Raw genomic sequence first — 15,125 nt, forward strand, 5'->3', positions numbered from 1 at the left:
TCATGTATGGGTAGTAAATACAACAACACTTATCGTGTTTCAGTGGGCCCCTCAGGAATCTGGGTCCTGGTGCCACTGCACGCCCCTGCATTGCTGGCAAGTTTTAGAATGCTTATGTGTGTCAATTCTTTAATTTAAGTCTATCTATGAGTGACAGTCCATTGTAAATGTGTGATACTTCGAGTAACACTTTCTCGGAAGTCAATAAAAGCAATGGCCAGTTTTTGAGTGTTTCTGATTTTTCAGTCACTGTATCCAGATATCACACAGCAATGAAAATACACCGAGCTCAACATATTGGTTTTGCCACTGCTTATTAGCAGAATCCGATAAATGAGTAAAAATAATGTCAATTAGAATTAAAAACATTAAATTCTGAAAGTATTAGACTGAATTGAACAATTCTAGGCTCGTCAAAGCGGTAGTGGTATTCGGAGTGTCTCTATCACCCCCATTCTCTCATTCACACAATTTTCCTCTGCAGTTTTTTGCTTTTAGCCACTTTATGGGCTGCAGACTGTGGTGCACCATACTGTGCTGACTGTAGGCAGGCTGAGCCTTGAGCTTGCCAGGGAAGAAGCCTGCTCTTGGACTTAACTTCTGGTCTTGTTGCAGTTCTGTCGCATAAGGCTGCCCCACCGTAGGGTCACCTCTGCCTGACTCATCTGCTGATGGTATGGTCCTGCTAGCACGCAAGCTGTGCTCAATGTGTCTCTCTCAGCCTTGGGTCCATCAACAGGGCAAGGGATGAGATAGCACCGCCCATACAGTGGCATAGTGTGGGTTGCCAGCATCTGGGGCAGGCAACTATCATTCCACTTTTCTATTAAATTTCTGCACCCCTAAGATCTTGCCCCCCAACACACATGACCAGATGGCAGGTGGGGAGACTTTCACCAGATTTCCTAGTAGTCATTTATTAGAGGTGGGCAAGCCAACAAATTAGCAATTCAAGACAAGGTAGAGCAGAGCCAAGGGTCGGCTCTGGCTCTAAGTGGCCATGCTCAAGCCGAGGCGTGTAAATATTTTTCAGAGAAGTATGCAACAAGCATGTTAAAATATTATGCAATTTCAAAAATGTGTATTTTTTTAACACGATGAAGCATTTCAACTTAGTACCTCATATTATATTTATCCACTGCACAGTGTTTACTAAAAAGTAGGAGTTTTTAAACATGAACATGAACTGAGAACATTGCTGCCCTGACCCAAATGACAATGTTTTTAGTGAACTAACAGGAAAGTCCTTTTTCATGTGTACCCCATATATAATCCAGATTTTTGTTATAGAAACCTGGTACACCACTGTAGTTTTTTTTTACAAAGAACACAAAAGCGGTTTTTATATCCTGCGCATCTGAGGCTCACATATTTGAAAGTGGTGTCATACATGATAATGATCAAAAAGAGGGCTTGGTGAATGAAATAAAGAAATAATAAGTATTTGTCTCGGATCACACAATTTGGTCACTGTGCGGTTTAGCCACTGGAACGTGTCTCTTTCCCACATTAAAGGTTTATGCTTTATCCTTAATTCATGTAGAATGAGATTATAGGCTGGGTGACAAGTAGAAGCTGTAAAATCTCCTCAATGACTTTATACAGTTTTGCAGAGATTAGCTTGCTGACGGCATTATGTTCTGCATCATCATACACAATAGTTTATATGTAGAATTATCATGCCTAAGGTCGTGCACAAAATGCAAAGTACATGGTCTGGCGATAACAGACCACAAGTCAAGATTGAGCTTCAACTTCATTGCCTGCAATATTGAATTTTTAAGGAGCATTTAGAGGGACTTTAAACAAAGACTCTCCAAGGAATCCCAATCAATCTGCCAATCTAAAGCCAGTAATTGTGCCCCGTATAGCGCCTGGGGAATCAACTTGCAAGCTTTGCCCTTTATAAGTGGGTCAATGGATAAATCTCCATACCTCTAAACAAATCTCTTCAAGGCATTGTTTGTGCTAAGTATCACAGTTCACCCCTTCATGAGGTGATTTTCCCATTTCAAATTTCAAGAAAATGTAATTCCTAGATATTTACATTGTTCTACCTGTTCTTGGGGTCAAGAGTTCAAGAACCATGAATATCTCTTTGGCCTATTTGAGAAGATCATAGTCTTGGTTTTATCCACATTTACAACCAAATAATTTGTCTCGTCATAGGCATTTAAAGCTTGTAACTTAATTTTCAATCCAGTGGGTGTCAAATCCGTTACATCTAATTCGTCAGCATGCATAAGACAATACCCTTCCAATCTTTAGAGAAAACAAATTCACTGCTCCTAAATCGTCTGAGAAATCAGAAATAGAACGGCTACAAAGTAAGAGAGCTCACACAACCTTGTCATAATCCATTGTTCCCTGGATTGTTTTCTGTTAGATTTCCCAGCCCGTGTAAGTCAATTTGTACCCATTAATTTTCATGGAGTTTCCGAATCAAAGTCAGCAAATCCTTTTGGATATTCATCTGGAAAGTTTTTCTTATATGATCCTGTGATCCACTGTGTTTATTGCCCTGCTGGCAGTAGCCTAAAGCGTAAAGCAGTGATCAGTTGTAGAGTACTTTGATTGAAAGCCTCCCTTCTCTTTTGGAATTCTACTACTGCCAAGAGCCCAAGACTCAAGAACTTTACAAAGAGTTTGAGTGTAAATTTTAGATGCAATATCCAGCCACGGCCGGTAGTAGGTGTAACTGCAGGGCGGTGACGTAGGGAGGGGGAGGGGCAGGATGGGGGGTTGCAATGTATGGATTACGGACTATAACAGGTAAGTAAACTTATAAATAAATAAAACAAATTTCGTTGTGTGCACTGCATCACCAAATGCGATGCAGTGCACACAACAAAATTCATTGAATCCAGTCCCCATTGAAGGCTGCTACATCGTCATTAATAACAATCTTTGACAGCTCCTGCAATTTTGCCTTGTAATCAACTCTCTTATCCTATGTTGGGAAACAGTCGTAAGGATAGTGATCACTTACCAAACAAATTAATAACTTATATAATTTGCTGCTGCACCAAAATGTTCTATTGAAACAAAGATATAATCGATTGGTGCTTTATTATTACACTATTTAAATGTAGCAGCAATGGGACTGTCATTTACAAAATGTCCAATTACATTTATCAAACCATGATACACTAGGACTAATTCCAACTTGTATCAATGAATTTCATACTCAGAGACTACAGCTGTTGAAACTCATAGTAACACAAGACATCTTGTAAACAATCATTGAAAAGAGCCAGTGGCACTTTGAAGTTGAAGTTGAAATCTTTAGCGGAAACCAAGTGAGCAGAGGAGTATCGACAACAAAAGGTTTGCAAGTCCGTATTAAATTTAGAGTGTTAATTCCCAAACTCCTTAGAATTTGGTGGACTATACACAGTGAAACAAACTAATAATTAATAAAAACTTTGTGTATTGGCAAGTTGGATTAAGCAAACTACCAAACAGGTACAAGATGTCTCTAGTAAGGTGACTTTTTTCTGCACTAAGCACTGAGACTAGTGTTGATTGCCCTTCTGAGGCCAGAACAACCGTGGAGGATGATACAGCATCCCTACTAATGACAACAATCCCTTCCACTGAGAGGCACCCCACAGCCAAGTTTCTTGCAACATTAATATGGAACACTCCTCTAGAATACATTTTGGGCCGACTGAGTTCTCAAATTAACTATTACCCTGTATATTGCAAACCAAGATTTAACTCACTGCGTGTTGCCCACGGACCTAATCATATTACCACTCAGTCCCTCTATTGCTAATATTGTACCTTTTGCCATAATTTCACTTGTGCTCTTGATTACATTTGTGTAAACCTCTTCTTTCCTCCGCGTCATTATTGGTGAATGTTATAGTTATGATGCAATTTGAGCATCTCCCCTTTCCGTGACACTGCTGAATCTCCTTACCAATATAATACCTTGGCAGATGCTGTAGGTCAATTTGTGTGGGGACCAATCTCCCATGATTTCTTAACAGGGGTGTAATTGACGAGGTGAAAATGTTATTAGCATTTCTTGTAACACATTTAAGATTTACATTAAAATGTCTCCCATGCCCTGGATTGTCACTAATCATCACACCATACCATGCTCTATTAAATCAACTTTCGCTTTAATTATTTTGGCTAATTATACTTTTGATAAAAAATCTACTTTTGTTAGTTCTCCTTCACTAGCCATGCAAAACCCTACCAAATCCAAATCATCAAACGTTATTTCGCCCAATGATGTTATTAGTTTAAACGTTACTAGCAGCTTGGATTGGTTTGAAGGCAGTGACTTAAATTTTCTCTTTCCCCTTTTTATCGTTTTAAAATGCACGGATTTGGTTAAACCACCCTTAGATATTAGGGTTGGTGGATTAGATCCTGTTTTCTTTTGGGCCTTCCTACCTCTTCCACCTCCCCTTGACTTACAAGCTGGGCCAGACTGCATCTCCTCTACATCTTCTGTACTACAGTTACCCAAGGGAGTGGACAACCACAATCTCTTCGTTTTTGCCTCAGTAATCCCCTGTTTCAGCTGACTAACAGCTATCCTTTTGAAATTTGTGATTTGCTATAAAAGGGTATTTTATTTCCTGCCCCTTTATGATTTTACCACGAGATTTCCCAATTTATGGTCTACTGGTCCTCCTCCTAACTATTAGTGGGCTAAAATGTGAAGGGACCCTCCTTTTTCTGTTCTGCTCATCATAATGGTACATTAGAGCAGGCCCCCAGCAGATGTACACACTTTCAGATTGGTCATTCTTGATTGGTGTAGACTTCAACTTAGGGTCACTTGGATAACCACTTGGATTTTATTTACCAGGCTCTTTGCCAAGTCAATTGAATTTAAATCCAAATTATTTTAATACTCTCAAAAAGTTGAATCTGCTTGGCCTGCTGTGTATGTGATAAAACTAGGGCTTCCAACATGACCTGGAAGTTGGAATGCATCAGCATAAGCAGATTCAGGATAGAAAATTCTGCAGCATTTTCGACGGAATTCTGAGCAGAGGTATCAAAATGTGGAACATTCCCTAGACCGTCTGGCAAAATGTCATGTGTGTGAGTATTTAGGGTTGCTCCTAGCCCCTGGAAAGGACACCTTTCTGTTCTGGGGAGAAGGATAGCCAGGTTGGATGAAGTGCTTGTACATTCCCTCTTCCCACATCATATCCCCCAACCCAAACACCCCTGCCAACATCATCATCATCATCATCACATCAATCACACACGTTAACCCTCCACTCAACAAGCTGCATATATTTGGTGTGTTGCCTTCAATCTCATAATTATTTTCATCACTTTCACATAACATAGCGATTGGTAAGATATCATAGTTGCTTCTCACTTGCACTTGTTGCATTTGAGGTTGTAGAAAAAGTAACCCACAACCCCCTACAGCACCAGATATGGACTCTCTTAATACACTGCCACTTTCTTTACCATTTAAATTGCCATTGATATTGGCATTACTATTTATCACACTTGCTATATTAGTCCCACGTTTCCTATTCGCCAGTTTGGTCTCAACCCCCTTAATACATTTTGACACCTGTAACTTGTTGGTTTGAGTCCCCTCTAGAGATAAACTTAGTGCTATAGGAACTGTGTTAATATTGATGCCAGTATAACCAACCATAATCTGGTCTTGGATCTGTTATGAGCTTAAACTCTGATAGATTTGGCGGGTTTGTCAATTTTTGACTCTTAGGAGTGTAAAAGTGTGATGTAGAAAAGTTGCTCAAGGAATTAGACAAGTTCATTCAATTTTCTTTCGAGTATTTTTAGACTTTTTATTCCTGTTGCGCCATATTCTCATTTGTTTTGATGATTTTACCAGAATTCCTTTCATCAGGATAAAGAAACCAAGGCCTTTTTTGGCCCTTTTCACTCCAAAGGGCCAGCAACCTTTATTAAACCTTATTAGATCATTAGATTCATTTGAATCTTTGGATTTCTGCAATTTTATTCTTAAAAAAAGAAGCAAAAGGTTCACACGATTTCTGCAATTTTATTCTTAAACAAGCATTTGCAATGCAATAGGTCTCGCATTAGGAAAGTTTGAGGTATTGGTCTTGTAAATTACACATTTTTTATTTATGTGTTGGTTTTAAAAATAGCGAAATTAATAGCTTTGTCATTTACAAGGCCAATAATTGTATCTTTTGCAAATGTGGCACCTATAGCATTTGTAATGCAAAACGTTTTGTATTTACGTGACTTAGATGTATTGATATTACAAATAACAATGGCTTTTAATTTTTTTTAAATAATTAATACTTAAATAAAAGTTATTGTAATTTAAAATGGCAATAGCCTAAACTTTTGTAAATAACTTTTGTGAAGATTATGTTGTTGAGTGTATTTTATTGTGACGAAAATCCAAGAACAGAAGTGAAATATTAACATCTTTTTGTGACATTTGTAATAAAGCTTGAAACATTGAAAGAACATATATGAACCAGTTGTTGAATGGTTGCACAGATTGATGCTGTGGCGTTCAGTGATGCTGTGGTGGCGCATAGTGATGTTGTGGTGCCCCTGAGTGATGCGGTGGTGGTGCTGAGTGATGCGATAAATAGAGAGAGGGTGATATATAGATAGAGTGAGGGTGATATATAGATAGAGTGAGGGCGATAGTTAGAGTGAGGGCGATAGTTAGAGTGAGGGCGATAGTTAGAGTGAGGGCGATAGATAGAGTGAGGAGAGGGGAGATGCAGGGGAGAGAGGGGAGTGAGGAGAGAGGGGAGTGAGGAGAGAGGGGAGTGAGGAGAGAGGGGAGTGAGGAGAGAAGGGAGTGAGGAGAGAAGGGAGTGAGGAGAGAGGGGGATGGGAGAGAGGGATTGGAGAGTGGAGAGAGGGGAGGGAGGGATTGGAGAGTGAGGAGAGGTGAGAGGGAGGAGAGGGGAGAGTGAGGAGAGGTGAGAGTGAGGAGAGGGGAGAGTGAAAAGAGTGGAGAGGGAAGAGTGAGGTGAGAGGGGAGAGTGAGGAGAGAGGGAGGGGTGAGTGAAAAGAGGGGTGAGTGAAAAGAGAGGGAGGGGTGAGTGAAAAGAGGGGTGAGTGAAAAGAGGGGGAGGGGAGAGTGAGGAGGAGGGGAGAGTAAGGAGAGAGGGAAGAGGGGAGGGGTGGGGGAGAGGGGAGAGGAGGAAAGATGAGAGAGAGGTGAGAGGGGAGAGTGAGGAGAGAGGGGGAGGTAGAGAGGAGAAGAGTGAGGAGAGAGAGGAATTGGTGAAAGGGGAGAGTGGTGAGGGTGGAGGGTGGTGAGGGGGAGATTGATGAGAGAGGATAGAGTGGTGAGAGAGGAGAAAGTGGGGGAGTGGGGATAGTGAGGAGAGGGGAGAGGTAGAGAAGAGAGGGGAGAGGTAGAGAAGAGAGGGGAGAGGTAGAGAAGAGGGGAGAGGTAGAGAAGAGAGGGGAGAGGGAGGAGAGAGGAGAGGGAGGAGAGGGGAGAGAGGGAGGTAAGAGAGGGAGGGGAGAGTGGAGGGAGGGTAGAGTGGGGAGAGTGGTGAGAGGGAGAGTGGTGAGAGGGAGAGTGGAGAGTGGTGAGAGGGTAGAGTGGTGAGAGGGGAGAGGGAGGGAGTGGTGAGAGGAGAGAGTGGTGTGAGAGGAGAGAGTGAGGAGAGTGAGGATAGTGAGGAGAGGGGAGATTGAGGTGAGAGGGGAGGGGAGAGTGGTGTGAGACGGAAAAGTGGTGAGAGGGGAGAGTGTGAAGAGTGAGGAGAGGGGAGAGATAAGAGGGGAGAGAGGGGAGAAGTGAGAGGAGAGAGGAGAGGGGAGAACAGAGAGGAGAGTGGGGAGACTGAGGAGAGGGGAGAGTGAGGATAGAGGGAGTGGAGAGAGGGAGGGGAGAGGGGGGGTGAGGAGAGAGGGGGGAGTGGAGAGTGAGGAGAGAGGGGAGAGTAAGGAGAGAGGGGAGAGTAAGGAGAGAGGGAAGAGGGGAGGGGAGAGAGGGGCGGGATTTCTGCAGTGACTGAGAGCCGAGAAGGCCGGTCAGCAGAGAAGAGCGTGTGGTCTTGGAAGAGGGAGGGAAGCGGAGAGAGGGAGGGAAGAAGAGGTGCTGGGGGAAGAGGGGCCCAGGCGGTCTTGTGAAACTCGAGCTGCAGTACCAGTGGGGGAGGGACAGCAACACTGAAATGTTGTTGTTTTTCAACAAAACATTTGGGAGCAAACCTGGCGGGCTCGAGCAGGGGCATGGAGAGGGCATTTTAGAAGGAGTGATGCCTAGGTGAATTAATCAAATTGGTGACGCAGCAGGAGGTGGTGCGGTACGGACGTCGAGTCAACAAAAAAAACTAGTTGGAATGAAGTGACTGATAGCCGAGAAGGCCGGTCAGCAGGTTTCGGAAGAGGGAGGGAGGCATTCCAATGAAGTGTGGTGCGAGGCGTGGGGGGCGCGGGAGGGGTAGCAGGGGACCAAATACACAAAAAAAGTAACCTCAACAATTCAAGTGTCCTCTAACCCCTGCGTAGGGTAGAGAAAATATGCAACATAATCTTTGTGAAAAAATTAATGAAAGAAAATGAAAGTACTGACAAGTATAGTGTATTTCAACACCATGCTATGTGAAATATTCCTTAAAAGGAGAAATATGCCGTAGCTGCTACAATAATAACCCAATGTTCCACAGGAGTAGTTAAGCACGACCCTACAAATATAATATGTAAATGTAAAACCCTTCTCCCAATATTAAAAAATCGCTCACTCTTCATGCTTATCAAAAGAAATCTTACCAACAATAACAAGAAGATAAAGGGTTGTAGCGTCGATAATAGGCTCAGGAGATGGAGAATACTGCCAAGTAAATATAATAATAAATATAATAAAAAGGAGTCAGTAAAAAAACAGTAATGGAATTCGGTATGAGATACGAGTGAAATATTTATGAATGACAGATGACGATTTGTCTAACAAGTCGGCAGCTCTGGCGCTTACTCCACATCCTCTCCTTCTAAGAAACAGTGGTGGAAAACCCATATTATTGGTTACAGAGCTAACCTAAATGGGGAAGAATAATCCAGAGTCCAAGAGAACTCCTTTGTTTATGACTGAATTAGAAGTAACGCAAAGTGCTCCCGGAGATGGGCCCTTTGAGCAGCATGACAAATGTAGTGCTGCTTAAAGTGCAGTCAGCAGACATCCATTTCGCATGTTGGAGGCAGCTAAGCACCTTGCTTCTGGTTTTTGTTTCTTTGTGGATAAACGCTGCTAACTCTACAATGCAAAGGTGTCTGGTAAAACGCAAGTTTTCAAAGGTAGCATTGATTTGCATTAAATGAACCTCTTCATCATGGAATTCAACTGTGGAACCGATTACGGCCTTTCTGGGACAGCCGTGGGCGTCTGCAAACGGGGGGATTCCGGCCCCCTATGGCACAGAAGCCGCAGCAGGCCAGCAACCGAACCACCAATGTCAACGCGCTAAGAGCCGCCCATTAAACTGGCATTCGCATCAGCGCACACATTGTGGATAGCTTTGATCGACCCTCGGGGTGCTATAAATCACATTGCAGCACTTTTCCCTGTGCACATCCGAGGTCAGGCCTTCGCCCTCCGACCCTAAAAGCAGTTTTGATAGCAGGATTGGCTTTAAAGCGTGCATGAAAGGCAGCGGTGTCAGATGTGTAAGTCTTTACTCGTTTATGTAAGCTAGAGAGGGTGCTCATCCTTTTAGGAGCTGGTGAAGGGCACAGAGCGACGGGCGGGGGTGGCCCGATAGGTCAGAGATGCAACACTCAGCGGAGGCGGGGGTCACTGTGTGGTGGTGTGACACAGGCCAGGGCGTTTTCAATTTTCTTCCATCGCATGAGAAGACGGACTAAAAGTGGGCGCGTCACACCAATGGAAATACGTCGAAGTGAGCCATTTTTTGACACAGCAGCATAGAAGAGTATGCTTCATGTGCATGCTTATCCACGCTGAGAAGCACTAGCAACGCCAACAGGTCTGAACTCTGGGTACCTCCAGTTTCCGTTTCCTGTCTGTGGTTCCGGACCAACTCTGGGGAAGGCTTCATTCTAACAACGCTGCACTTGGTGTAATGCATTGTATTGATGTGGTTATTGTGTCCGAGTGTAACTGTCCTTAAACAAGGAAAGGAGAGGAATGAGAGGGTAAGAGCCGTTTGTTAAAATAATGGTTTTCAGCAAGTGAGGAGGAGCGAGACAGAGATGAAGAGGAGGAAAGAGAGAGGGGGAGGGGCAGCGGCAGAGCAAGAGAAGTGGAAACTGACTGTTGTTGATAGAAAGAAGAGGAAACGAAACGAGAGACGGCCTAGCGGCCGTCAAAGTGAAAGCCGTGGGCAGTGAATGAACTAGGGGAGGAGAAATGCCTGAGGCACAGCGCATGCTTGGGGATGCCTGTCGGAGGGAGGCTGGTGGCTTTGATGTGCACATGCTTTTTAGGTCAATGCGCTTGCGCATTGAGCTTGCTTTTCACGGGCACAGAATCAAATCGCCCGATGGTTAAGCTCTGGTTGAGCCCCAGTATCTCTCGCAAGCTCAATGCGCAAGCGCATTGACAGGCGAGACCTAAAAAACAAGTACAAATGGAAGCCAGAGCAGTGGAAGGACACACAGTTGAATTAGGAAGCAGTACTTAGGCCAGTCTCCAGGGGAGGGACAAACGCAGGAAGAGGAATGTGAAGCTGGAGCGCACTCACAAAGAGAAGTAATGAAATTACAGGAACTATGAAGCCAATTAATGGTAACCAATGAAGCAGTGTCTAAGCCACCTGTAAGCTAACAAAATGTTTTGCAAGCGACAGCATGTGTGCAGTGTCAGACGAGACCTAAAAAAGGCAAGATAAGAAGAAAGGAGGTGAGGGAGAAATAAGAAAGCAGTGACAAAGCAAGAATGCTAGGATGCTAAAGGACTTGCATGAGTGACTTTAAAATACAAGCAGTATAGGGCAGTGAAAGAAAGAAGCGTTCAGAGAAATCAAAACGTGGCTGCCTGCAGGGACAGAGGTGGGCTCCTAAAGAAATTATGATCCTTGCACTTTTATTTATTTTTACAAAGCCTGCCAGCATTCTCCTTTTTGCTGCAGCCAGCCCACTTAAGGGCAGTATCATGGGCGAATGCCAGAGGCAGTAAACACGAGTCTGAAAAGCAGGTTTATGTTCCTACTTCTGCCTTCTTGTCCCAGGAGAGTAAGGGGAACACGACGGGCAAGTCAGTTGTAGCACCTGCCCCTGAATGTCTAGGCTACACTCAAATATTCTTCTTTTCATCTTAAGGAATTCGTAACTATTGCGCCTCGTTTATTCTCGAAAAATACGTCATTTCCATTTCAAACTCTGCAATATTATTCCCTCATTGCTTTGTATTTTGTATTATGGCTTAGAATTTATATTCCCACACAGCACTACGTGAAGATTCTGTTTGCATCATGGTTGCATAGAATGTATCTGCATCCCTCTCTTTTCGATCTTCCATCACTTACCCTGAATTTGTTGACTATACGTATTTGGTGCATTTTTGGTTATCAGTTTCATTCTTGTTATTCTCCAGTGGGATACATACAGTTCTTCAACTTCACCACGCCGGGGTGCAGAGATACATTATCTGGGTTCCTGTCTTGGTAGACATCCGCCCTGCCCCGGGGTCATACATCCTCGACCGCAGCAAACACCTTCCTACCTGCCTACATTAGTCACTTCTCTCTCCTCGCCTGAACCGCTGCTAAGTCCCAGAGGAGCTCTCAGTTCAGCTGTTTCCGATTTTGACTTTCTTTCGTGTCGTCAGCCGCGAGGGCGGGGCCTGAAAGGGAAGCTGGGCCGAGCCTTCACTGCATTGGGAAACATAGAAAGTACGGGAAACGGCAGGGCTCCAGGCGGAGTGACGGAAACAGGACTACCGAAGAGAAAAAGAAAGTGACAGAACCTGTAAACCTGCAGGCAGAGCGCGAGAGACAGACGAAAAAAGGGTGGGACAGGACAGGGAGGATTACCGTGTGCCTCACAGACCAGAGAGTGAGACCAGAGCCGAGGAGCACACGTAAGGGCAGCTGGAGGCGCTGTGTCCGAAGCAGAGAGGATGGCAGCTCCTGCCGCGGGGGTGCCAAGACCCGCACCCCAGCTGCTACTGGACATTCCTGCCTGGGTGCTGGAACAGTTCTGCCGGACAATGGACTGCCTGTCAGACAACAGCTGGATGCTCTTCGGTGAGAACCCCCCATCCTGTGTCCCTCATACCTGTTTAGCCACCTGTATCTCTTACCCTCCCTACGCGTTACCAACCTCTCCGCCTCTTATACCCCCCACGCTCCATCTCTCATTAACCTTGTGCCTCCTGTAACCAGAACTTTAACGTTGCCAAGGTCCATGTATGAGTAGCGTATCCAGTCCTTGGTTTCTTTGCAACCTGGGATTTGAAGTAAGGGATTTAAGTGTGCCGGGTCCTGCCGGTGCTGAATCTAACAAGAATGAAACGAACTGCTGCACGCGCACCAGCGCGAGACACCGCAAAAACGATCCCGTTCCCCAGGTTCAGGCGTGAGTAGTGCGCGAGGTTGGAGAGCTCGAGACGCCGCCGTGAGCGTGCACGTAAGCAGGGGAGGATCGCCGGAGAAGACATGGAGCCTGATGCCGATGCCGAGAATGACCTGCTGCGGAGGGAGAGTGACACGCGGAAAGAGCCAGGTGAGTGGGGGTGTGTGGTATTGGTGGGGGAATGTGTGTGTGCATGTGTCTGAGTGTGCCGCTTAGTTGTGTGGGGTGGGGGGGGTTCTGTGCGCTCCTGTGTGTGTGTGTGTGTGTGCGCGTGATTGAGAGGCGAGAGGCTGCCTTGCTGTGCACAGCTGGAGCAAGAGATGTGCACGGCTGGGGGGGCGGGGCCAGGGGGCGCGTCCACGAGGTGTAATCGGCGCTCGTGGCCAGATCTAGGCCGCTTGACAAGGAACTCGGTAACAATAGGTCTAGCGAGACCTAAAAAAGAAGCAAGTGGTTCACATGATTTGGCCGAGGGACCTTCACTATGATGACATGCTACAGGACTGAGGAATTGTTTTACAATATTGAAGATCTCAGTTGATTTATTATCTGCCTTATTGATCTTATCCTCAAGTCACATTAATTTTGGTGAGGGGGATTGGATTGGAGTGGGGATGATTGGATTGGTCTTGATTGTACTGTATTGGATTGGTGTGGTGTGTATTGGATTGGAGTGGGGTGGATTGGGGAGGGACTGGTTTGGATTAGATTGGGGTGAGGTGGTTTGGATTGGAGTGGGGTAGATTGCATTTGTTGGGAATTGGATTGTGTGAGTGGATTGGATTGGATTGGGGTGGATTGTGGTAGATTGGAGTGGGGTGAATTGGGATGGAGTGGGTGGATTGGGGTTAGGTGGGTTGGATTGGAATGGAGTGGGGGAATCAGAGTGGGGTGGATTGAAGTGGGGCAGATTGGAGTGGGGTGGTTTTTGGGGATTGGAGAGGGGCAGATTGGTTTGGAGTGAGTGGGGAAGATTGTTTTGGAGTGAGAGGGGCAGATTCTAGTGGGGCACATGTTTTGGGATTGGAGTGGAACATATTGTTTTGGATTGGAATGGGACAAATTGGAGTGGGGTAGATTGAGGTGGGGCAGATTGTTTTAGATTGGAGTGGAGTAGATTGGACTGGGGCAGGTTGTTTTGGATTGGAGTGGGGCAAGTTTTTTTTAACTGGAGTGGGGCAGATTGTTTTGCAGTGGTCAGGTTCTTTTGGATTTGTGTGTGGAAGATTGGAGTGGGGCAGATTATTTTGGACTGGAGTGGACAGATTGTTTTAGATTGGAGTGGGGCAAGTTCGAGTGAGCTGGGTTGGGAGGATTGAAGTGTGGTGGATTAGAGTGAGTTGGATTAGGGTGAGTGGTTTCAATTGGAGTGGGGTGGATTTGATTGGTCTGGGGTGAATTGGTGTGGGTTGAAGTGGGGTGATTTAGGGTGTACTGCACGATTATGTGTTAAAGCATCATTTCAGAAATTTCACATAAAAAAGAAACAATGTTGCTTTACAGTAAAATAATCCTCATCTTTTGAGAGCAGCGCCAATGAGCGAAAACAAAAGGAAACATGAGTGCAAAGTGAGAAAAGACTTGTCATATAAAAGAAACGTAACTATAAAAAATAAATCTTTCCAACTTTGTTTGTCCTGCTAGGCACGTTTTTGCCAGTCAAACATCTTCCGTTTGTAGTGCACTAAAAGTTAAACAGAACAAAATAGTACCTCAGTCACGTCAGGAGCAGCGGACGGGCACTAATTAAGTTGAATCAATCAGTGCTTAATCCCTGCTCCACAGAGAGGAATGGATATGATGTTTGGCTTGCCTTGACAAATTGAGAGGCTGTAAAGAAGAGTTCCATGAAGCCAACAAATGACAAGCAACTGGCAGGCTCCAAGTCCGTTTATGTATACAACAGTGTCTGGGAAGCAAGATGCATGCACTAACGCATTCTCTTGCAGGCTCAACCCTTACAAAAAATTCTTTGGGGGGACATTCCATTTAAATAGTTAAAGGGATGAGATAAAGATTTTTTAAATAATTGAGTGTGGAGGTTGGCTTCCAATCTACACTAAATAAGGAAGGGGATGAATATGCCAGTGCGGAGGTTGGGCTTCCAACCTGCACTAACTAAGAAATGGGATGAGGACTATGAATGAGAAGGTAACATTTTATTGCAGACAGAGGGTCGTTCCATAGATAAAGAGAGAAAAGTATCCGATGTCCGATGTGTTAGCTCAGAGCTTTGCACAGTGCTCATGCTTTGGGAGTAAATGTGTTGGTGTTGCGTGGGTGGTTTAGAGAGAGGACACTGTATAGATGTGTGAAGTAGTATGGTGCAGCTGAGGCACAGAGGGGATCATTAGCAAACAGTCAAAAGAAGCTGAGGTTAAAAATAGGTCTGAATTATTTTAACCTCCATTTCACTTGCTATTAAAAATAGAGTGCACTATGCATGCTATTCAATATACTCACCTCTGTAGTGTTAAGATAGAACACACTTGATTTTACATGATTGCTAAAAGTGCATTAAACACTTTTTCATTCAGTCATGGCGAAATATAAGGAACAATGGAGTTTGCAAAAGTTGGCTTGCATGCGTCTGGTTTTTAGCCAAATTTCTGTAATCTACATATGTC

Source organism: Lissotriton vulgaris, chromosome 11 (genome assembly GCF_964263255.1).
Source record: "Lissotriton vulgaris chromosome 11, aLisVul1.2, whole genome shotgun sequence".
In the NCBI taxonomy this organism is placed as follows: Eukaryota; Metazoa; Chordata; class Amphibia; order Caudata; family Salamandridae; genus Lissotriton; species Lissotriton vulgaris.